The sequence below is a fragment of the Mchenga conophoros genome, linkage group LG8 (assembly GCF_057382185.1).
Source record: "Mchenga conophoros isolate Kocher_MC1m ecotype Shallow Benthic linkage group LG8, M_conophoros_male_GT1.1, whole genome shotgun sequence".
NCBI classification, from domain to species: Eukaryota; Metazoa; Chordata; class Actinopteri; order Cichliformes; family Cichlidae; genus Mchenga; species Mchenga conophoros.
This window is the reverse complement of record NC_140533.1, coordinates 28,639,945-28,658,952: the sequence shown is the minus strand read 5'-3', so window position 1 is coordinate 28,658,952 and position 19,008 is coordinate 28,639,945. Positions and strand designations below refer to the sequence as shown.

General features: G+C 46.4%; 34 non-coding genes across 34 annotated transcripts; 11 read left to right on the top strand and 23 right to left on the bottom strand.

Annotated features, from left to right (window-relative positions):
- Positions 1–108: 108 nt before the first annotated feature.
- Positions 109–181, bottom strand: trnav-aac (transfer RNA valine (anticodon AAC)). Its single transcript has one exon. It is a non-coding gene; the product is annotated as a tRNA-Val (tRNA).
- A 522-nt stretch (positions 182–703) lies between these two features.
- Positions 704–775, bottom strand: trnad-guc (transfer RNA aspartic acid (anticodon GUC)). Its single transcript has one exon. It is a non-coding gene; the product is annotated as a tRNA-Asp (tRNA).
- A 151-nt stretch (positions 776–926) lies between these two features.
- trnaq-cug (transfer RNA glutamine (anticodon CUG)) lies at positions 927–998 on the top strand. Its single transcript has one exon. It is a non-coding gene; the product is annotated as a tRNA-Gln (tRNA).
- A 474-nt stretch (positions 999–1,472) lies between these two features.
- trnav-cac (transfer RNA valine (anticodon CAC)) lies at positions 1,473–1,545 on the bottom strand. The gene has a single exon. It is a non-coding gene; the product is annotated as a tRNA-Val (tRNA).
- Positions 1,546–2,159: 614 nt separating this feature from the next.
- Positions 2,160–2,232, bottom strand: trnav-uac (transfer RNA valine (anticodon UAC)). The gene has a single exon. It is a non-coding gene; the product is annotated as a tRNA-Val (tRNA).
- Positions 2,233–2,754: 522 nt separating this feature from the next.
- Positions 2,755–2,826, bottom strand: trnad-guc (transfer RNA aspartic acid (anticodon GUC)). Its single transcript has one exon. It is a non-coding gene; the product is annotated as a tRNA-Asp (tRNA).
- Positions 2,827–2,977: 151 nt separating this feature from the next.
- trnaq-cug (transfer RNA glutamine (anticodon CUG)) lies at positions 2,978–3,049 on the top strand. Its single transcript has one exon. It is a non-coding gene; the product is annotated as a tRNA-Gln (tRNA).
- Positions 3,050–4,118: 1,069 nt separating this feature from the next.
- Positions 4,119–4,190, bottom strand: trnad-guc (transfer RNA aspartic acid (anticodon GUC)). Its single transcript has one exon. It is a non-coding gene; the product is annotated as a tRNA-Asp (tRNA).
- A 151-nt stretch (positions 4,191–4,341) lies between these two features.
- trnaq-cug (transfer RNA glutamine (anticodon CUG)) lies at positions 4,342–4,413 on the top strand. The gene has a single exon. It is a non-coding gene; the product is annotated as a tRNA-Gln (tRNA).
- Positions 4,414–5,482: 1,069 nt separating this feature from the next.
- Positions 5,483–5,554, bottom strand: trnad-guc (transfer RNA aspartic acid (anticodon GUC)). The gene has a single exon. It is a non-coding gene; the product is annotated as a tRNA-Asp (tRNA).
- A 151-nt stretch (positions 5,555–5,705) lies between these two features.
- On the top strand, positions 5,706–5,777 carry trnaq-cug (transfer RNA glutamine (anticodon CUG)). Its single transcript has one exon. It is a non-coding gene; the product is annotated as a tRNA-Gln (tRNA).
- A 474-nt stretch (positions 5,778–6,251) lies between these two features.
- Positions 6,252–6,324, bottom strand: trnav-cac (transfer RNA valine (anticodon CAC)). Its single transcript has one exon. It is a non-coding gene; the product is annotated as a tRNA-Val (tRNA).
- Positions 6,325–6,938: 614 nt separating this feature from the next.
- Positions 6,939–7,011, bottom strand: trnav-aac (transfer RNA valine (anticodon AAC)). Its single transcript has one exon. It is a non-coding gene; the product is annotated as a tRNA-Val (tRNA).
- A 522-nt stretch (positions 7,012–7,533) lies between these two features.
- Positions 7,534–7,605, bottom strand: trnad-guc (transfer RNA aspartic acid (anticodon GUC)). Its single transcript has one exon. It is a non-coding gene; the product is annotated as a tRNA-Asp (tRNA).
- A 151-nt stretch (positions 7,606–7,756) lies between these two features.
- Positions 7,757–7,828, top strand: trnaq-cug (transfer RNA glutamine (anticodon CUG)). The gene has a single exon. It is a non-coding gene; the product is annotated as a tRNA-Gln (tRNA).
- Positions 7,829–8,302: 474 nt separating this feature from the next.
- Positions 8,303–8,375, bottom strand: trnav-cac (transfer RNA valine (anticodon CAC)). The gene has a single exon. It is a non-coding gene; the product is annotated as a tRNA-Val (tRNA).
- A 614-nt stretch (positions 8,376–8,989) lies between these two features.
- Positions 8,990–9,062, bottom strand: trnav-aac (transfer RNA valine (anticodon AAC)). Its single transcript has one exon. It is a non-coding gene; the product is annotated as a tRNA-Val (tRNA).
- A 522-nt stretch (positions 9,063–9,584) lies between these two features.
- On the bottom strand, positions 9,585–9,656 carry trnad-guc (transfer RNA aspartic acid (anticodon GUC)). Its single transcript has one exon. It is a non-coding gene; the product is annotated as a tRNA-Asp (tRNA).
- A 151-nt stretch (positions 9,657–9,807) lies between these two features.
- trnaq-cug (transfer RNA glutamine (anticodon CUG)) lies at positions 9,808–9,879 on the top strand. Its single transcript has one exon. It is a non-coding gene; the product is annotated as a tRNA-Gln (tRNA).
- A 474-nt stretch (positions 9,880–10,353) lies between these two features.
- trnav-cac (transfer RNA valine (anticodon CAC)) lies at positions 10,354–10,426 on the bottom strand. The gene has a single exon. It is a non-coding gene; the product is annotated as a tRNA-Val (tRNA).
- A 614-nt stretch (positions 10,427–11,040) lies between these two features.
- On the bottom strand, positions 11,041–11,113 carry trnav-uac (transfer RNA valine (anticodon UAC)). Its single transcript has one exon. It is a non-coding gene; the product is annotated as a tRNA-Val (tRNA).
- A 522-nt stretch (positions 11,114–11,635) lies between these two features.
- trnad-guc (transfer RNA aspartic acid (anticodon GUC)) lies at positions 11,636–11,707 on the bottom strand. The gene has a single exon. It is a non-coding gene; the product is annotated as a tRNA-Asp (tRNA).
- Positions 11,708–11,858: 151 nt separating this feature from the next.
- trnaq-cug (transfer RNA glutamine (anticodon CUG)) lies at positions 11,859–11,930 on the top strand. Its single transcript has one exon. It is a non-coding gene; the product is annotated as a tRNA-Gln (tRNA).
- Positions 11,931–12,999: 1,069 nt separating this feature from the next.
- Positions 13,000–13,071, bottom strand: trnad-guc (transfer RNA aspartic acid (anticodon GUC)). Its single transcript has one exon. It is a non-coding gene; the product is annotated as a tRNA-Asp (tRNA).
- Positions 13,072–13,222: 151 nt separating this feature from the next.
- trnaq-cug (transfer RNA glutamine (anticodon CUG)) lies at positions 13,223–13,294 on the top strand. The gene has a single exon. It is a non-coding gene; the product is annotated as a tRNA-Gln (tRNA).
- Positions 13,295–14,363: 1,069 nt separating this feature from the next.
- trnad-guc (transfer RNA aspartic acid (anticodon GUC)) lies at positions 14,364–14,435 on the bottom strand. Its single transcript has one exon. It is a non-coding gene; the product is annotated as a tRNA-Asp (tRNA).
- Positions 14,436–14,586: 151 nt separating this feature from the next.
- trnaq-cug (transfer RNA glutamine (anticodon CUG)) lies at positions 14,587–14,658 on the top strand. Its single transcript has one exon. It is a non-coding gene; the product is annotated as a tRNA-Gln (tRNA).
- Positions 14,659–15,132: 474 nt separating this feature from the next.
- On the bottom strand, positions 15,133–15,205 carry trnav-cac (transfer RNA valine (anticodon CAC)). The gene has a single exon. It is a non-coding gene; the product is annotated as a tRNA-Val (tRNA).
- A 614-nt stretch (positions 15,206–15,819) lies between these two features.
- On the bottom strand, positions 15,820–15,892 carry trnav-uac (transfer RNA valine (anticodon UAC)). Its single transcript has one exon. It is a non-coding gene; the product is annotated as a tRNA-Val (tRNA).
- Positions 15,893–16,414: 522 nt separating this feature from the next.
- trnad-guc (transfer RNA aspartic acid (anticodon GUC)) lies at positions 16,415–16,486 on the bottom strand. The gene has a single exon. It is a non-coding gene; the product is annotated as a tRNA-Asp (tRNA).
- A 151-nt stretch (positions 16,487–16,637) lies between these two features.
- trnaq-cug (transfer RNA glutamine (anticodon CUG)) lies at positions 16,638–16,709 on the top strand. Its single transcript has one exon. It is a non-coding gene; the product is annotated as a tRNA-Gln (tRNA).
- Positions 16,710–17,778: 1,069 nt separating this feature from the next.
- Positions 17,779–17,850, bottom strand: trnad-guc (transfer RNA aspartic acid (anticodon GUC)). Its single transcript has one exon. It is a non-coding gene; the product is annotated as a tRNA-Asp (tRNA).
- A 151-nt stretch (positions 17,851–18,001) lies between these two features.
- On the top strand, positions 18,002–18,073 carry trnaq-cug (transfer RNA glutamine (anticodon CUG)). Its single transcript has one exon. It is a non-coding gene; the product is annotated as a tRNA-Gln (tRNA).
- A 468-nt stretch (positions 18,074–18,541) lies between these two features.
- On the bottom strand, positions 18,542–18,614 carry trnav-cac (transfer RNA valine (anticodon CAC)). Its single transcript has one exon. It is a non-coding gene; the product is annotated as a tRNA-Val (tRNA).
- Between the last annotated feature and the right edge of the window lie 394 nt (positions 18,615–19,008).

The following is a 19,008-nucleotide window of genomic DNA, read 5'->3' as shown; positions in this document are numbered from 1 at the left end:
TTTGAGTACTTTCTCTTGTCTGTGTCCCAAACAGCAGTAGAACCCCACAAGTTCAAGCAGTGCCTGCAGTCAGACACTTTTATATCAGGACGCATAAGCAAAGACGCATGCTTCCGCCCGGTTTCGGACCGGGGACCTTTCGCGTGTTAGGGGAACGTGATAACCACTACACTACGGAAACTGAGCTTGCGTACCCCGTAGTAATTAAAGGAGCATTTCAATGCTTTCTTACATTTGTGGACTTTTATGACAGACCATGTAGGACGATTGAGAAGGAGGGAACTCCCATTTGTGTCATTCTTCAAGCACTCCCCCACTTATGGCTGTATTGACAATGCAAATTGTGATCTCAAGATTGCATCTCTTGTCATGGGAGCTGATCTTCTGGTTGACAAGCTCTTTGATGTCCTTTGTTTGGCTAGCACACAATCTACAGAAGACAAGACCAAGAAACTTATTTGTCAGTAGGGACGCACGTAAAACAGAGAAAATGCTGCACAAGCAGTGTTCTCTTGGACTAGCATCTCTTCTGATGGGAGCTCTTTCTGAGAAGACCTTTTCGACTTGTGAGCGCACAGGTGGAATTCATGTTTCTTCAAGCCCATTATAGGACTAGATTATTAGATTGACTAGGATCTGGTGTGCGATTAAGGTGTGTGTGGTCATTGCAGGTAAAAGGCAGAACAGAGAAGGAAACTGCTCACTCCCCGTCGGGGAATCGAACCCCGGTCTTCCGCGTGACAGGCGGAGATACTGTCCACTATACTAACGAGGACCTCTGAAGTACTGCAATGGTCACGTCAAGCTGCGATTCGCAGCAGGTATGACAGGTAAAATTTGGCTGGCCGTGTAGAAATCCCCATCGGTTTACCAGGAACTACACTTTTATGCCTGTTTGACACAGATCTTTTGCGTGCTTCAGGCAGGGTTCCATGGTGTAATGGTTAGCACTCTGGACTCTGAATCCAGCGATCTGCGTTCAAGTCTCAGTGGAACCTCATTTGGCTTTCTAGCACTTTGCTCCACAGGTACATTAGCATTAGCACACGCTAGCATAAGAATCTAGTCAGTTAAAGAGCAAGTTAGTGGCCCAGTCAGTTCCACTCCTCTTGTGTTGGCTGATCTCATCTGCACATGGTCTTCATGCTGCACCAAACCTCGCTCATGCTCTTCTGCTGCACTTTCCACTTCAGCTTCCTGCTGTATCGTTCATTAGCCACCTTGACTCAAGTCAACTTTTCCTCTTGCACTCTTCCCACTTCCAATCCCTTTGCCACCTCTGAAGGCCCCGATCTTCTTCTTGACAAGCTCTTTGATGTCCTTTGTTTGGCTAGCACACAACCTACAGAAGACAAAACCAAGAGACTTAATTCTCAATAGGGATGCAAGTAAAACAGAGAAAATGCTGGACAAGCAGAGTTGTCTAAAGAGTGAATATCAATTCCCTTGTAACCAAAGAAGGAAAAGACCCATGTTTCCGCCCGGTTTCGGACCGGGGACCTTTCGCGTGTGAGGCGAACGTGATAACCACTACACTACGGAAACCCCGAAAGACAGCTTGTTTGGCTTTCCAATGTGTCTCACTGAGTAATCTCGCACTCTGACAAATTTGGTGACATGTTCCTATCATGGCCTTGAAGTAAAAGGAGCCATGGAGAAGAGACAGACGCACTCTAGCAAGGAGTCTGAACTGTAGTCTCCATGTTAGGCTCACTTAAACTTTGGACATTTAGGAGTTCACTAAAGCAAGCACAGCTCAACATATGCTGCCCTAAGAACCCCAGAACCTCTGGCAGCAGAACTGTTGCCTAAAGCGCCCATTTGTTTCATTGCCTTGGGCATTGGCTGAAAATAGGCCCAAGTCCTGTGCAGGCCACCTAGAGCCAGTCATTTCCAAGAGCTTAGTCTGTGCCTCCATCTTCAGGAAATATAGCGACTGGAGATTTGTTGATTTGTGTGAAGTCTGTGGAGTTTGCAGAAATTTGGGCCATAGACAACTCTTTAGCAAGACGAGCATCCAAAGGTTACAGATGTCAGAGACCTGAACCAGATTTGAGTACTTTCTCTTGTCTGTGTCCCAAACAGCAGTAGAACCCCACAAGTTCAAGCAGTGCCTGCAGTCAGACACTTTTATATCAGGACGCATAAGTAAAGACGCATGCTTCCGCCCGGTTTGGGACCGGGGACCTTTCGCGTGTAAGGCGAACGTGATAACCACTACACTACGGAAACTGAGCTTGCGTACCCCGTAGTAATTAAAGGAGCATTTCAATGCTTTCTTACATTTGTGGACTTTTATGACAGATCATGTAGGACTATTGAGAAGGAGGGAACTCCCATTTGTGTCATTCTTCAAGCACTCCCCCACTTATGGCTGTATTGACAATGCAAATTGTGATCTCAAGATTGCATCTCTTGTCATGGGAGCTGATCTTCTGGTTGACAAGCTCTTTGATGTCCTTTGTTTGGCTAGCACACAATCTACAGAAGACAAGACCAAGAAACTTATTTGTCAGTAGGGACGCACGTAAAACAGAGAAAATGCTGCACAAGCAGTGTTCTCTTGGACTAGCATCTCTTCTGATGGGAGCTCTTTCTGAGAAGACCTTTTCGACTTGTGAGCGCACAGGTGGAATTCATGTTTCTTCAAGCCCATTATAGGACTAGATTATTAGATTGACTAGGATCTGGTGTGCGATTAAGGTGTGTGTGGTCATTGCAGGTAAAAGGCAGAACAGAGAAGGAAACTGCTCACTCCCCGTCGGGGAATCGAACCCCGGTCTTCCGCGTGACAGGCGGAGATACTGTCCACTATACTAACGAGGACCTCTGAAGCACTGCAATGGTCACGTCAAGCTGCGATTCGCAGCAGGTATGACAGGTAAAATTTGGCTGGCCGTGTAGAAATCCCCATCGGTTTACCAGGAACTACACTTTTATGCCTGTTTGACACAGATCTTTTGTGTGCTTCAGGCAGGGTTCCATGGTGTAATGGTTAGCACTCTGGACTCTGAATCCAGCGATCTGAGTTCAAGTCTCAGTGGAACCTCATTTGGCTTTCTAGCACTTTGCTCCACAGGTACATTAGCATTAGCACACGCTAGCATAAGAATCTAGTCAGTTGAAGAGCAAGTTAGTGGCCCAGTCAGTTCCACTCCTCTTGTGTTGGCTGATCTCATCTGCACATGGTCTTCATGCTGCACCAAACCTCGCTCATGCTCTTCTGCTGCACTTTCCACTTCAGCTTCCTGCTGTATCGTTCATTAGCCACCTTGACTCAAGTCAACTTTTCCTCTTGCACTCTTCCCACTTCCAATCCCTTTGCCACCTCTGAAGGCCCCGATCTTCTTCTTGACAAGCTCTTTGATGTCCTTTGTTTGGCTAGCACACAACCTACAGAAGACAAAACCAAGAGACTTAATTCTCAATAGGGATGCAAGTAAAACAGAGAAAATGCTGGACAAGCAGAGTTGTCTAAAGAGTGAATATCAATTCCCTTGTGACCAAAGAAGGAAAAGACCCATGTTTTCGCCCGGTTTCGGACCGGGGACCTTTCGCGTGTAAGGAGAACGTGATAACCACTACACTACGGAAACTGAGCTTGCGTACCCCGTAGTAATTAAAGGATCATTTCAATGCTTTCTTACATTTGTGGACTTTTATGACAGATCATGTAGGACTATTGAGAAGGAGGGAACTCCCATTTGTGTCATTCTTCAAGCACTCCCCCACTTATGGCTGTATTGACAATGCAAATTGTGATCTCAAGATTGCATCTCTTGTCATGGGAGCTGATCTTCTGGTTGACAAGCTCTTTGATGTCCTTTGTTTGGCTAGCACACAATCTACAGAAGACAAGACCAAGAAACTTATTTGTCAGTAGGGACGCACGTAAAACAGAGAAAATGCTGCACAAGCAGTGTTCTCTTGGACTAGCATCTCTTCTGATGGGAGCTCTTTCTGAGAAGACCTTTTCGACTTGTGAGCGCACAGGTGGAATTCATGTTTCTTCAAGCCCATTATAGGACTAGATTATTAGATTGACTAGGATCTGGTGTGCGATTAAGGTGTGTGTGGTCATTGCAGGTAAAAGGCAGAACAGAGAAGGAAACTGCTCACTCCCCGTCGGGGAATCGAACCCCGGTCTTCCGCGTGACAGGCGGAGATACTGTCCACTATACTAACGAGGACCTCTGAAGCACTGCAATGGTCACGTCAAGCTGCGATTCGCAGCAGGTATGACAGGTAAAATTTGGCTGGCCGTGTAGAAATCCCCATCGGTTTACCAGGAACTACACTTTTATGCCTGTTTGACACAGATCTTTTGTGTGCTTCAGGCAGGGTTCCATGGTGTAATGGTTAGCACTCTGGACTCTGAATCCAGCGATCTGAGTTCAAGTCTCAGTGGAACCTCATTTGGCTTTCTAGCACTTTGCTCCACAGGTACATTAGCATTAGCACACGCTAGCATAAGAATCTAGTCAGTTGAAGAGCAAGTTAGTGGCCCAGTCAGTTCCACTCCTCTTGTGTTGGCTGATCTCATCTGCACATGGTCTTCATGCTGCACCAAACCTCGCTCATGCTCTTCTGCTGCACTTTCCACTTCAGCTTCCTGCTGTATCGTTCATTAGCCACCTTGACTCAAGTCAACTTTTCCTCTTGCACTCTTCCCACTTCCAATCCCTTTGCCACCTCTGAAGGCCCCGATCTTCTTCTTGACAAGCTCTTTGATGTCCTTTGTTTGGCTAGCACACAACCTACAGAAGACAAAACCAAGAGACTTAATTCTCAATAGGGATGCAAGTAAAACAGAGAAAATGCTGGACAAGCAGAGTTGTCTAAAGAGTGAATATCAATTCCCTTGTGACCAAAGAAGGAAAAGACCCATGTTTTCGCCCGGTTTCGGACCGGGGACCTTTCGCGTGTAAGGAGAACGTGATAACCACTACACTACGGAAACTGAGCTTGCGTACCCCGTAGTAATTAAAGGATCATTTCAATGCTTTCTTACATTTGTGGACTTTTATGACAGATCATGTAGGACTATTGAGAAGGAGGGAACTCCCATTTGTGTCATTCTTCAAGCACTCCCCCACTTATGGCTGTATTGACAATGCAAATTGTGATCTCAAGATTGCATCTCTTGTCATGGGAGCTGATCTTCTGGTTGACAAGCTCTTTGATGTCCTTTGTTTGGCTAGCACACAATCTACAGAAGACAAGACCAAGAAACTTATTTGTCAGTAGGGACGCACGTAAAACAGAGAAAATGCTGCACAAGCAGTGTTCTCTTGGACTAGCATCTCTTCTGATGGGAGCTCTTTCTGAGAAGACCTTTTCGACTTGTGAGCGCACAGGTGGAATTCATGTTTCTTCAAGCCCATTATAGGACTAGATTATTAGATTGACTAGGATCTGGTGTGCGATTAAGGTGTGTGTGGTCATTGCAGGTAAAAGGCAGAACAGAGAAGGAAACTGCTCACTCCCCGTCGGGGAATCGAACCCCGGTCTTCCGCGTGACAGGCGGAGATACTGTCCACTATACTAACGAGGACCTCTGAAGCACTGCAATGGTCACGTCAAGCTGCGATTCGCAGCAGGTATGACAGGTAAAATTTGGCTGGCCGTGTAGAAATCCCCATCGGTTTACCAGGAACTACACTTTTATGCCTGTTTGACACAGATCTTTTGTGTGCTTCAGGCAGGGTTCCATGGTGTAATGGTTAGCACTCTGGACTCTGAATCCAGCGATCTGAGTTCAAGTCTCAGTGGAACCTCATTTGGCTTTCTAGCACTTTGCTCCACAGGTACATTAGCATTAGCACACGCTAGCATAAGAATCTAGTCAGTTGAAGAGCAAGTTAGTGGCCCAGTCAGTTCCACTCCTCTTGTGTTGGCTGATCTCATCTGCACATGGTCTTCATGCTGCACCAAACCTCGCTCATGCTCTTCTGCTGCACTTTCCACTTCAGCTTCCTGCTGTATCGTTCATTAGCCACCTTGACTCAAGTCAACTTTTCCTCTTGCACTCTTCCCACTTCCAATCCCTTTGCCACCTCTGAAGGCCCCGATCTTCTTCTTGACAAGCTCTTTGATGTCCTTTGTTTGGCTAGCACACAACCTACAGAAGACAAAACCAAGAGACTTAATTCTCAATAGGGATGCAAGTAAAACAGAGAAAATGCTGGACAAGCAGAGTTGTCTAAAGAGTGAATATCAATTCCCTTGTAACCAAAGAAGGAAAAGACCCATGTTTCCGCCCGGTTTCGGACCGGGGACCTTTCGCGTGTGAGGCGAACGTGATAACCACTACACTACGGAAACCCCGAAAGACAGCTTGTTTGGCTTTCCAATGTGTCTCACTGAGTAATCTCGCACTCTGACAAATTTGGTGACATGTTCCTATCATGGCCTTGAAGTAAAAGGAGCCATGGAGAAGAGACAGACGCACTCTAGCAAGGAGTCTGAACTGTAGTCTCCATGTTAGGCTCACTTAAACTTTGGACATTTAGGAGTTCACTAAAGCAAGCACAGCTCAACATATGCTGCCCTAAGAACCCCAGAACCTCTGGCAGCAGAACTGTTGCCTAAAGCGCCCATTTGTTTCATTGCCTTGGGCATTGGCTGAAAATAGGCCCAAGTCCTGTGCAGGCCACCTAGAGCCAGTCATTTCCAAGAGCTTAGTCTGTGCCTCCATCTTCAGGAAATATAGCGACTGGAGATTTGTTGATTTGTGTGAAGTCTGTGGAGTTTGCAGAAATTTGGGCCATAGACAACTCTTTAGCAAGACGAGCATCCAAAGGTTACAGATGTCAGAGACCTGAACCAGATTTGAGTACTTTCTCTTGTCTGTGTCCCAAACAGCAGTAGAACCCCACAAGTTCAAGCAGTGCCTGCAGTCAGACACTTTTATATCAGGACGCATAAGCAAAGACGCATGCTTCCGCCCGGTTTCGGACCGGGGACCTTTCGCGTGTTAGGCGAACGTGATAACCACTACACTACGGAAACTGAGCTTGCGTACCCCGTAGTAATTAAAGGAGCATTTCAATGCTTTCTTACATTTGTGGACTTTTATGACAGACCATGTAGGACGATTGAGAAGGAGGGAACTCCCATTTGTGTCATTCTTCAAGCACTCCCCCACTTATGGCTGTATTGACAATGCAAATTGTGATCTCAAGATTGCATCTCTTGTCATGGGAGCTGATCTTCTGGTTGACAAGCTCTTTGATGTCCTTTGTTTGGCTAGCACACAATCTACAGAAGACAAGACCAAGAAACTTATTTGTCAGTAGGGACGCACGTAAAACAGAGAAAATGCTGCACAAGCAGTGTTCTCTTGGACTAGCATCTCTTCTGATGGGAGCTCTTTCTGAGAAGACCTTTTCGACTTGTGAGCGCACAGGTGGAATTCATGTTTCTTCAAGCCCATTATAGGACTAGATTATTAGATTGACTAGGATCTGGTGTGCGATTAAGGTGTGTGTGGTCATTGCAGGTAAAAGGCAGAACAGAGAAGGAAACTGCTCACTCCCCGTCGGGGAATCGAACCCCGGTCTTCCGCGTGACAGGCGGAGATACTGTCCACTATACTAACGAGGACCTCTGAAGCACTGCAATGGTCACGTCAAGCTGCGATTCGCAGCAGGTATGACAGGTAAAATTTGGCTGGCCGTGTAGAAATCCCCATCGGTTTACCAGGAACTACACTTTTATGCCTGTTTGACACAGATCTTTTGCGTGCTTCAGCCAGGGTTCCATGGTGAAATGGTTAGCACTCTGGACTCTGAATCCAGCGATCTGAGTTCAAGTCTCAGTGGAACCTCATTTGGCTTTCTAGCACTTTGCTCCACAGGTACATTAGCATTAGCACACGCTAGCATAAGAATCTAGTCAGTTGAAGAGCAAGTTAGTGGCCCAGTCAGTTCCACTCCTCTTGTGTTGGCTGATCTCATCTGCACATGGTCTTCATGCTGCACCAAACCTCGCTCATGCTCTTCTGCTGCACTTTCCACTTCAGCTTCCTGCTGTATCGTTCATTAGCCACCTTGACTCAAGTCAACTTTTCCTCTTGCACTCTTCCCACTTCCAATCCCTTTGCCACCTCTGAAGGCCCCGATCTTCTTCTTGACAAGCTCTTTGATGTCCTTTGTTTGGCTAGCACACAACCTACAGAAGACAAAACCAAGAGACTTAATTCTCAATAGGGATGCAAGTAAAACAGAGAAAATGCTGGACAAGCAGAGTTGTCTAAAGAGTGAATATCAATTCCCTTGTAACCAAAGAAGGAAAAGACCCATGTTTCCGCCCGGTTTCAGACCGGGGACCTTTCGCGTGTGAGGCGAACGTGATAACCACTACACTACGGAAACCCCGAAAGACAGCTTGTTTGGCTTTCCAATGTGTCTCACTGAGTAATCTCGCACTCTGACAAATTTGGTGACATGTTCCTATCATGGCCTTGAAGTAAAAGGAGCCATGGAGAAGAGACAGACGCACTCTAGCAAGGAGTCTGAACTGTAGTCTCCATGTTAGGCTCACTTAAACTTTGGACATTTAGGAGTTCACTAAAGCAAGCACAGCTCAACATATGCTGCCCTAAGAACCCCAGAACCTCTGGCAGCAGAACTGTTGCCTAAAGCGCCCATTTGTTTCATTGCCTTGGGCATTGGCTGAAAATAGGCCCAAGTCCTGTGCAGGCCACCTAGAGCCAGTCATTTCCAAGAGCTTAGTCTGTGCCTCCATCTTCAGGAAATATAGCGACTGGAGATTTGTTGATTTGTGTGAAGTCTGTGGAGTTTGCAGAAATTTGGGCCATAGACAACTCTTTAGCAAGACGAGCATCCAAAGGTTACAGATGTCAGAGACCTGAACCAGATTTGAGTACTTTCTCTTGTCTGTGTCCCAAACAGCAGTAGAACCCCACAAGTTCAAGCAGTGCCTGCAGTCAGACACTTTTATATCAGGACGCATAAGCAAAGACGCATGCTTCCGCCCGGTTTCGGACCGGGGACCTTTCGCGTGTTAGGGGAACGTGATAACCACTACACTACGGAAACTGAGCTTGCGTACCCCGTAGTAATTAAAGGAGCATTTCAATGCTTTCTTACATTTGTGGACTTTTATGACAGACCATGTAGGACGATTGAGAAGGAGGGAACTCCCATTTGTGTCATTCTTCAAGCACTCCCCCACTTATGGCTGTATTGACAATGCAAATTGTGATCTCAAGATTGCATCTCTTGTCATGGGAGCTGATCTTCTGGTTGACAAGCTCTTTGATGTCCTTTGTTTGGCTAGCACACAATCTACAGAAGACAAGACCAAGAAACTTATTTGTCAGTAGGGACGCACGTAAAACAGAGAAAATGCTGCACAAGCAGTGTTCTCTTGGACTAGCATCTCTTCTGATGGGAGCTCTTTCTGAGAAGACCTTTTCGACTTGTGAGCGCACAGGTGGAATTCATGTTTCTTCAAGCCCATTATAGGACTAGATTATTAGATTGACTAGGATCTGGTGTGCGATTAAGGTGTGTGTGGTCATTGCAGGTAAAAGGCAGAACAGAGAAGGAAACTGCTCACTCCCCGTCGGGGAATCGAACCCCGGTCTTCCGCGTGACAGGCGGAGATACTGTCCACTATACTAACGAGGACCTCTGAAGTACTGCAATGGTCACGTCAAGCTGCGATTCGCAGCAGGTATGACAGGTAAAATTTGGCTGGCCGTGTAGAAATCCCCATCGGTTTACCAGGAACTACACTTTTATGCCTGATTGACACAGATCTTTTGCGTGCTTCAGGCAGGGTTCCATGGTGTAATGGTTAGCACTCTGGACTCTGAATCCAGCGATCTGAGTTCAAGTCTCAGTGGAACCTCATTTGGCTTTCTAGCACTTTGCTCCACAGGTACATTAGCATTAGCACACGCTAGCATAAGAATCTAGTCAGTTAAAGAGCAAGTTAGTGGCCCAGTCAGTTCCACTCCTCTTGTGTTGGCTGATCTCATCTGCACATGGTCTTCATGCTGCACCAAACCTCGCTCATGCTCTTCTGCTGCACTTTCCACTTCAGCTTCCTGCTGTATCGTTCATTAGCCACCTTGACTCAAGTCAACTTTTCCTCTTGCACTCTTCCCACTTCCAATCCCTTTGCCACCTCTGAAGGCCCCGATCTTCTTCTTGACAAGCTCTTTGATGTCCTTTGTTTGGCTAGCACACAACCTACAGAAGACAAAACCAAGAGACTTAATTCTCAATAGGGATGCAAGTAAAACAGAGAAAATGCTGGACAAGCAGAGTTGTCTAAAGAGTGAATATCAATTCCCTTGTAACCAAAGAAGGAAAAGACCCATGTTTCCGCCCGGTTTCGGACCGGGGACCTTTCGCGTGTGAGGCGAACGTGATAACCACTACACTACGGAAACCCCGAAAGACAGCTTGTTTGGCTTTCCAATGTGTCTCACTGAGTAATCTCGCACTCTGACAAATTTGGTGACATGTTCCTATCATGGCCTTGAAGTAAAAGGAGCCATGGAGAAGAGACAGACGCACTCTAGCAAGGAGTCTGAACTGTAGTCTCCATGTTAGGCTCACTTAAACTTTGGACATTTAGGAGTTCACTAAAGCAAGCACAGCTCAACATATGCTGCCCTAAGAACCCCAGAACCTCTGGCAGCAGAACTGTTGCCTAAAGCGCCCATTTGTTTCATTGCCTTGGGCATTGGCTGAAAATAGGCCCAAGTCCTGTGCAGGCCACCTAGAGCCAGTCATTTCCAAGAGCTTAGTCTGTGCCTCCATCTTCAGGAAATATAGCGACTGGAGATTTGTTGATTTGTGTGAAGTCTGTGGAGTTTGCAGAAATTTGGGCCATAGACAACTCTTTAGCAAGACGAGCATCCAAAGGTTACAGATGTCAGAGACCTGAACCAGATTTGAGTACTTTCTCTTGTCTGTGTCCCAAACAGCAGTAGAACCCCACAAGTTCAAGCAGTGCCTGCAGTCAGACACTTTTATATCAGGACGCATAAGTAAAGACGCATGCTTCCGCCCGGTTTGGGACCGGGGACCTTTCGCGTGTAAGGCGAACGTGATAACCACTACACTACGGAAACTGAGCTTGCGTACCCCGTAGTAATTAAAGGAGCATTTCAATGCTTTCTTACATTTGTGGACTTTTATGACAGATCATGTAGGACTATTGAGAAGGAGGGAACTCCCATTTGTGTCATTCTTCAAGCACTCCCCCACTTATGGCTGTATTGACAATGCAAATTGTGATCTCAAGATTGCATCTCTTGTCATGGGAGCTGATCTTCTGGTTGACAAGCTCTTTGATGTCCTTTGTTTGGCTAGCACACAATCTACAGAAGACAAGACCAAGAAACTTATTTGTCAGTAGGGACGCACGTAAAACAGAGAAAATGCTGCACAAGCAGTGTTCTCTTGGACTAGCATCTCTTCTGATGGGAGCTCTTTCTGAGAAGACCTTTTCGACTTGTGAGCGCACAGGTGGAATTCATGTTTCTTCAAGCCCATTATAGGACTAGATTATTAGATTGACTAGGATCTGGTGTGCGATTAAGGTGTGTGTGGTCATTGCAGGTAAAAGGCAGAACAGAGAAGGAAACTGCTCACTCCCCGTCGGGGAATCGAACCCCGGTCTTCCGCGTGACAGGCGGAGATACTGTCCACTATACTAACGAGGACCTCTGAAGCACTGCAATGGTCACGTCAAGCTGCGATTCGCAGCAGGTATGACAGGTAAAATTTGGCTGGCCGTGTAGAAATCCCCATCGGTTTACCAGGAACTACACTTTTATGCCTGTTTGACACAGATCTTTTGTGTGCTTCAGGCAGGGTTCCATGGTGTAATGGTTAGCACTCTGGACTCTGAATCCAGCGATCTGAGTTCAAGTCTCAGTGGAACCTCATTTGGCTTTCTAGCACTTTGCTCCACAGGTACATTAGCATTAGCACACGCTAGCATAAGAATCTAGTCAGTTGAAGAGCAAGTTAGTGGCCCAGTCAGTTCCACTCCTCTTGTGTTGGCTGATCTCATCTGCACATGGTCTTCATGCTGCACCAAACCTCGCTCATGCTCTTCTGCTGCACTTTCCACTTCAGCTTCCTGCTGTATCGTTCATTAGCCACCTTGACTCAAGTCAACTTTTCCTCTTGCACTCTTCCCACTTCCAATCCCTTTGCCACCTCTGAAGGCCCCGATCTTCTTCTTGACAAGCTCTTTGATGTCCTTTGTTTGGCTAGCACACAACCTACAGAAGACAAAACCAAGAGACTTAATTCTCAATAGGGATGCAAGTAAAACAGAGAAAATGCTGGACAAGCAGAGTTGTCTAAAGAGTGAATATCAATTCCCTTGTGACCAAAGAAGGAAAAGACCCATGTTTTCGCCCGGTTTCGGACCGGGGACCTTTCGCGTGTAAGGAGAACGTGATAACCACTACACTACGGAAACTGAGCTTGCGTACCCCGTAGTAATTAAAGGATCATTTCAATGCTTTCTTACATTTGTGGACTTTTATGACAGATCATGTAGGACTATTGAGAAGGAGGGAACTCCCATTTGTGTCATTCTTCAAGCACTCCCCCACTTATGGCTGTATTGACAATGCAAATTGTGATCTCAAGATTGCATCTCTTGTCATGGGAGCTGATCTTCTGGTTGACAAGCTCTTTGATGTCCTTTGTTTGGCTAGCACACAATCTACAGAAGACAAGACCAAGAAACTTATTTGTCAGTAGGGACGCACGTAAAACAGAGAAAATGCTGCACAAGCAGTGTTCTCTTGGACTAGCATCTCTTCTGATGGGAGCTCTTTCTGAGAAGACCTTTTCGACTTGTGAGCGCACAGGTGGAATTCATGTTTCTTCAAGCCCATTATAGGACTAGATTATTAGATTGACTAGGATCTGGTGTGCGATTAAGGTGTGTGTGGTCATTGCAGGTAAAAGGCAGAACAGAGAAGGAAACTGCTCACTCCCCGTCGGGGAATCGAACCCCGGTCTTCCGCGTGACAGGCGGAGATACTGTCCACTATACTAACGAGGACCTCTGAAGCACTGCAATGGTCACGTCAAGCTGCGATTCGCAGCAGGTATGACAGGTAAAATTTGGCTGGCCGTGTAGAAATCCCCATCGGTTTACCAGGAACTACACTTTTATGCCTGTTTGACACAGATCTTTTGTGTGCTTCAGGCAGGGTTCCATGGTGTAATGGTTAGCACTCTGGACTCTGAATCCAGCGATCTGAGTTCAAGTCTCAGTGGAACCTCATTTGGCTTTCTAGCACTTTGCTCCACAGGTACATTAGCATTAGCACACGCTAGCATAAGAATCTAGTCAGTTGAAGAGCAAGTTAGTGGCCCAGTCAGTTCCACTCCTCTTGTGTTGGCTGATCTCATCTGCACATGGTCTTCATGCTGCACCAAACCTCGCTCATGCTCTTCTGCTGCACTTTCCACTTCAGCTTCCTGCTGTATCGTTCATTAGCCACCTTGACTCAAGTCAACTTTTCCTCTTGCACTCTTCCCACTTCCAATCCCTTTGCCACCTCTGAAGGCCCCGATCTTCTTCTTGACAAGCTCTTTGATGTCCTTTGTTTGGCTAGCACACAACCTACAGAAGACAAAACCAAGAGACTTAATTCTCAATAGGGATGCAAGTAAAACAGAGAAAATGCTGGACAAGCAGAGTTGTCTAAAGAGTGAATATCAATTCCCTTGTGACCAAAGAAGGAAAAGACACATGTTTTCGCCCGGTTTCGGACCGGGGACCTTTCGCGTGTAAGGAGAACGTGATAACCACTACACTACGGAAACTGAGCTTGCGTACCCCGTAGTAATTAAAGGATCATTTCAATGCTTTCTTACATTTGTGGACTTTTATGACAGATCATGTAGGACTATTGAGAAGGAGGGAACTCCCATTTGTGTCATTCTTCAAGCACTCCCCCACTTATGGCTGTATTGACAATGCAAATTGTGATCTCAAGATTGCATCTCTTGTCATGGGAGCTGATCTTCTGGTTGACAAGCTCTTTGATGTCCTTTGTTTGGCTAGCACACAATCTACAGAAGACAAGACCAAGAAACTTATTTGTCAGTAGGGACGCACGTAAAACAGAGAAAATGCTGCACAAGCAGTGTTCTCTTGGACTAGCATCTCTTCTGATGGGAGCTCTTTCTGAGAAGACCTTTTCGACTTGTGAGCGCACAGGTGGAATTCATGTTTCTTCAAGCCCATTATAGGACTAGATTATTAGATTGACTAGGATCTGGTGTGCGATTAAGGTGTGTGTGGTCATTGCAGGTAAAAGGCAGAACAGAGAAGGAAACTGCTCACTCCCCGTCGGGGAATCGAACCCCGGTCTTCCGCGTGACAGGCGGAGATACTGTCCACTATACTAACGAGGACCTCTGAAGCACTGCAATGGTCACGTCAAGCTGCGATTCGCAGCAGGTATGACAGGTAAAATTTGGCTGGCCGTGTAGAAATCCCCATCGGTTTACCAGGAACTACACTTTTATGCCTGTTTGACACAGATCTTTTGTGTGCTTCAGGCAGGGTTCCATGGTGTAATGGTTAGCACTCTGGACTCTGAATCCAGCGATCTGAGTTCAAGTCTCAGTGGAACCTCATTTGGCTTTCTAGCACTTTGCTCCACAGGTACATTAGCATTAGCACACGCTAGCATAAGAATCTAGTCAGTTGAAGAGCAAGTTAGTGGCCCAGTCAGTTCCACTCCTCTTGTGTTGGCTGATCTCATCTGCACATGGTCTTCATGCTGCACCAAACCTCGCTCATGCTCTTCTGCTGCACTTTCCACTTCAGCTTCCTGCTGTATCGTTCATTAGCCACCTTGACTCAAGTCAACTTTTCCTCTTGCACTCTTCCCACTTCCAATCCCTTTGCCACCTCTGAAGGCCCCGATCTTCTTCTTGACAAGCTCTTTGATGTCCTTTGTTTGGCTAGCACACAACCTACAGAAGACAAAACCAAGAGACTTAATTCTCAATAGGGATGCAAGTAAAACAGAGAAAATGCTGGACAAGCAGAGTTGTCTAAAGAGTGAATATCAATTCCCTTGTAACCAAAGAAGGAAAAGACCCATGTTTCCGCCCGGTTTCGGACCGGGGACCTTTCGCGTGTGAGGCGAACGTGATAACCACTACACTACGGAAACCCCGAAAGACAGCTTGTTTGGCTTTCCAATGTGTCTCACTGAGTAATCTCGCACTCTGACAAATTTGGTGACATGTTCCTATCATGGCCTTGAAGTAAAAGGAGCCATGGAGAAGAGACAGACGCACTCTAGCAAGGAGTCTGAACTGTAGTCTCCATGTTAGGCTCACTTAAACTTTGGACATTTAGGAGTTCACTAAAGCAAGCACAGCTCAACATATGCTGCCCTAAGAACCCCAGAACCTCTGGCAGCAGAACTGTTGCCTAAAGCGCCCATTTGTTTCATTGCCTTGGGCATTGGCTGAAAATAGGCCCAAGTCCTGTGCAGGCCACCTAGAGCCAGTCATTTCCAAGAGCTTAGTCTGTGCCTCCATCTTCAGGAAATATAGCGACTGGAGATTTGTTGATTTGTGTGAAGTCTGTGGAGTTTGCAGAAATTTGGGCCATAGACAACTCTTTAGCAAGACGAGCATCCAAAGGTTACAGATGTCAGAGACCTGAACCAGATTTGAGTACTTTCTCTTGTCTGTGTCCCAAACAGCAGTAGAACCCCACAAGTTCAAGCAGTGCCTGCAGTCAGACACTTTTATATCAGGACGCATAAGCAAAGACGCATGCTTCCGCCCGGTTTCGGACCGGGGACCTTTCGCGTGTAAGGCGAACGTGATAACCACTACACTACGGAAACTGAGCTTGCGTACCCCGTAGTAATTAAAGGAGCATTTCAATGCTTTCTTACATTTGTGGACTTTTATGACAGATCATGTAGGACTATTGAGAAGGAGGGAACTCCCATTTGTGTCATTCTTCAAGCACTCCCCCACTTATGGCTGTATTGACAATGCAAATTGTGATCTCAAGATTGCATCTCTTGTCATGGGAGCTGATCTTCTGGTTGACAAGCTCTTTGATGTCCTTTGTTTGGCTAGCACACAATCTACAGAAGACAAGACCAAGAAACTTATTTGTCAGTAGGGACGCACGTAAAACAGAGAAAATGCTGCACAAGCAGTGTTCTCTTGGACTAGCATCTCTTCTGATGGGAGCTCTTTCTGAGAAGACCTTTTCGACTTGTGAGCGCACAGGTGGAATTCATGTTTCTTCAAGCCCATTATAGGACTAGATTATTAGATTGACTAGGATCTGGTGTGCGATTAAGGTGTGTGTGGTCATTGCAGGTAAAAGGCAGAACAGAGAAGGAAACTGCTCACTCCCCGTCGGGGAATCGAACCCCGGTCTTCCGCGTGACAGGCGGAGATACTGTCCACTATACTAACGAGGACCTCTGAAGCAGTGCAATGGTCACGTCAAGCTGCGATTCGCAGCAGGTATGACAGGTAAAATTTGGCTGGCCGTGTAGAAATCCCCATCGGTTTACCAGGAACTACACTTTTATGCCTGTTTGACACAGATCTTTTGTGTGCTTCAGGCAGGGTTCCATGGTGTAATGGTTAGCACTCTGGACTCTGAATCCAGCGATCTGAGTTCAAGTCTCAGTGGAACCTCATTTGGCTTTCTAGCACTTTGCTCCACAGGTACATTAGCATTAGCACACGCTAGCATAAGAATCTAGTCAGTTGAAGAGCAAGTTAGTGGCCCAGTCAGTTCCACTCCTCTTGTGTTGGCTGATCTCATCTGCACATGGTCTTCATGCTGCACCAAACCTCGCTCATGCTCTTCTGCTGCACTTTCCACTTCAGCTTCCTGCTGTATCGTTCATTAGCCACCTTGACTCAAGTCAACTTTTCCTCTTGCACTCTTCCCACTTCCAATCCCTTTGCCACCTCTGAAGGCCCCGATCTTCTTCTTGACAAGCTCTTTGATGTCCTTTGTTTGGCTAGCACACAACCTACAGAAGACAAAACCAAGAGACTTAATTCTCAATAGGGATGCAAGTAAAACAGAGAAAATGCTGGACAAGCAGAGTTGTCTAAAGAGTGAATATCAATTCCCTTGTGACCAAAGAAGGAAAAGACACATGTTTTCGCCCGGTTTCGGACCGGGGACCTTTCGCGTGTAAGGAGAACGTGATAACCACTACACTACGGAAACTGAGCTTGCGTACCCCGTAGTAATTAAAGGATCATTTCAATGCTTTCTTACATTTGTGGACTTTTATGACAGATCATGTAGGACTATTGAGAAGGAGGGAACTCCCATTTGTGTCATTCTTCAAGCACTCCCCCACTTATGGCTGTATTGACAATGCAAATTGTGATCTCAAGATTGCATCTCTTGTCATGGGAGCTGATCTTCTGGTTGACAAGCTCTTTGATGTCCTTTGTTTGGCTAGCACACAATCTACAGAAGACAAGACCAAGAAACTTATTTGTCAGTAGGGACGCACGTAAAACAGAGAAAATGCTGCACAAGCAGTGTTCTCTTGGACTAGCATCTCTTCTGATGGGAGCTCTTTCTGAGAAGACCTTTTCGACTTGTGAGCGCACAGGTGGAATTCATGTTTCTTCAAGCCCATTATAGGACTAGATTATTAGATTGACTAGGATCTGGTGTGCGATTAAGGTGTGTGTGGTCATTGCAGGTAAAAGGCAGAACAGAGAAGGAAACTGCTCACTCCCCGTCGGGGAATCGAACCCCGGTCTTCCGCGTGACAGGCGGAGATACTGTCCACTATACTAACGAGGACCTCTGAAGCACTGCAATGGTCACGTCAAGCTGCGATTCGCAGCAGGTATGACAGGTAAAATTTGGCTGGCCGTGTAGAAATCCCCATCGGTTTACCAGGAACTACACTTTTATGCCTGTTTGACACAGATCTTTTGTGTGCTTCAGGCAGGGTTCCATGGTGTAATGGTTAGCACTCTGGACTCTGAATCCAGCGATCTGAGTTCAAGTCTCAGTGGAACCTCATTTGGCTTTCTAGCACTTTGCTCCACAGGTGCATTAGCACACGCTAGCATAAGAATCTAGTCAGTTGAAGAGCAAGTTAGTGGCCCAGTCAGTTCCACTCCTCTTGTGTTGGCTGATCTCATCTGCACATGGTCTTCATGCTGCACCAAACCTCGCTCATGCTCTTCTGCTGCACTTTCCACTTCAGCTTCCTGCTGTATCGTTCATTAGCCACCTTGACTCAAGTCAACTTTTCCTCTTGCACTCTTCCCACTTCCAATCCCTTTGCCACCTCTGAAGGCCCCGATCTTCTTCTTGACAAGCTCTTTGATGTCCTTTGTTTGGCTAGCACACAACCTACAGAAGACAAAACCAAGAGACTTAATTCTCAATAGGGATGCAAGTAAAACAGAGAAAATGCTGGACAAGCAGAGTTGTCTAAAGAGTGAATATCAATTCCCTTGTAACCAAAGAAGGAAAAGACCCATGTTTCCGCCCGGTTTCGGACCGGGGACCTTTCGCGTGTGAGGCGAACGTGATAACCACTACACTACGGAAACCCCGAAAGACAGCTTGTTTGGCTTTCCAATGTGTCTCACTGAGTAATCTCGCACTCTGACAAATTTGGTGACATGTTCCTATCATGGCCTTGAAGTAAAAGGAGCCATGGAGAAGAGACAGACGCACTCTAGCAAGGAGTCTGAACTGTAGTCTCCATGTTAGGCTCACTTAAACTTTGGACATTTAGGAGTTCACTAAAGCAAGCACAGCTCAACATATGCTGCCCTAAGAACCCCAGAACCTCTGGCAGCAGAACTGTTGCCTAAAGCGCCCATTTGTTTCATTGCCTTGGGCATTGGCTGAAAATAGGCCCAAGTCCTGTGCAGGCCACCTAGAGCCAGTCATTTCCAAGAGCTTAGTCTGTGCCTCCATCTTCAGGAAATATAGCGACTG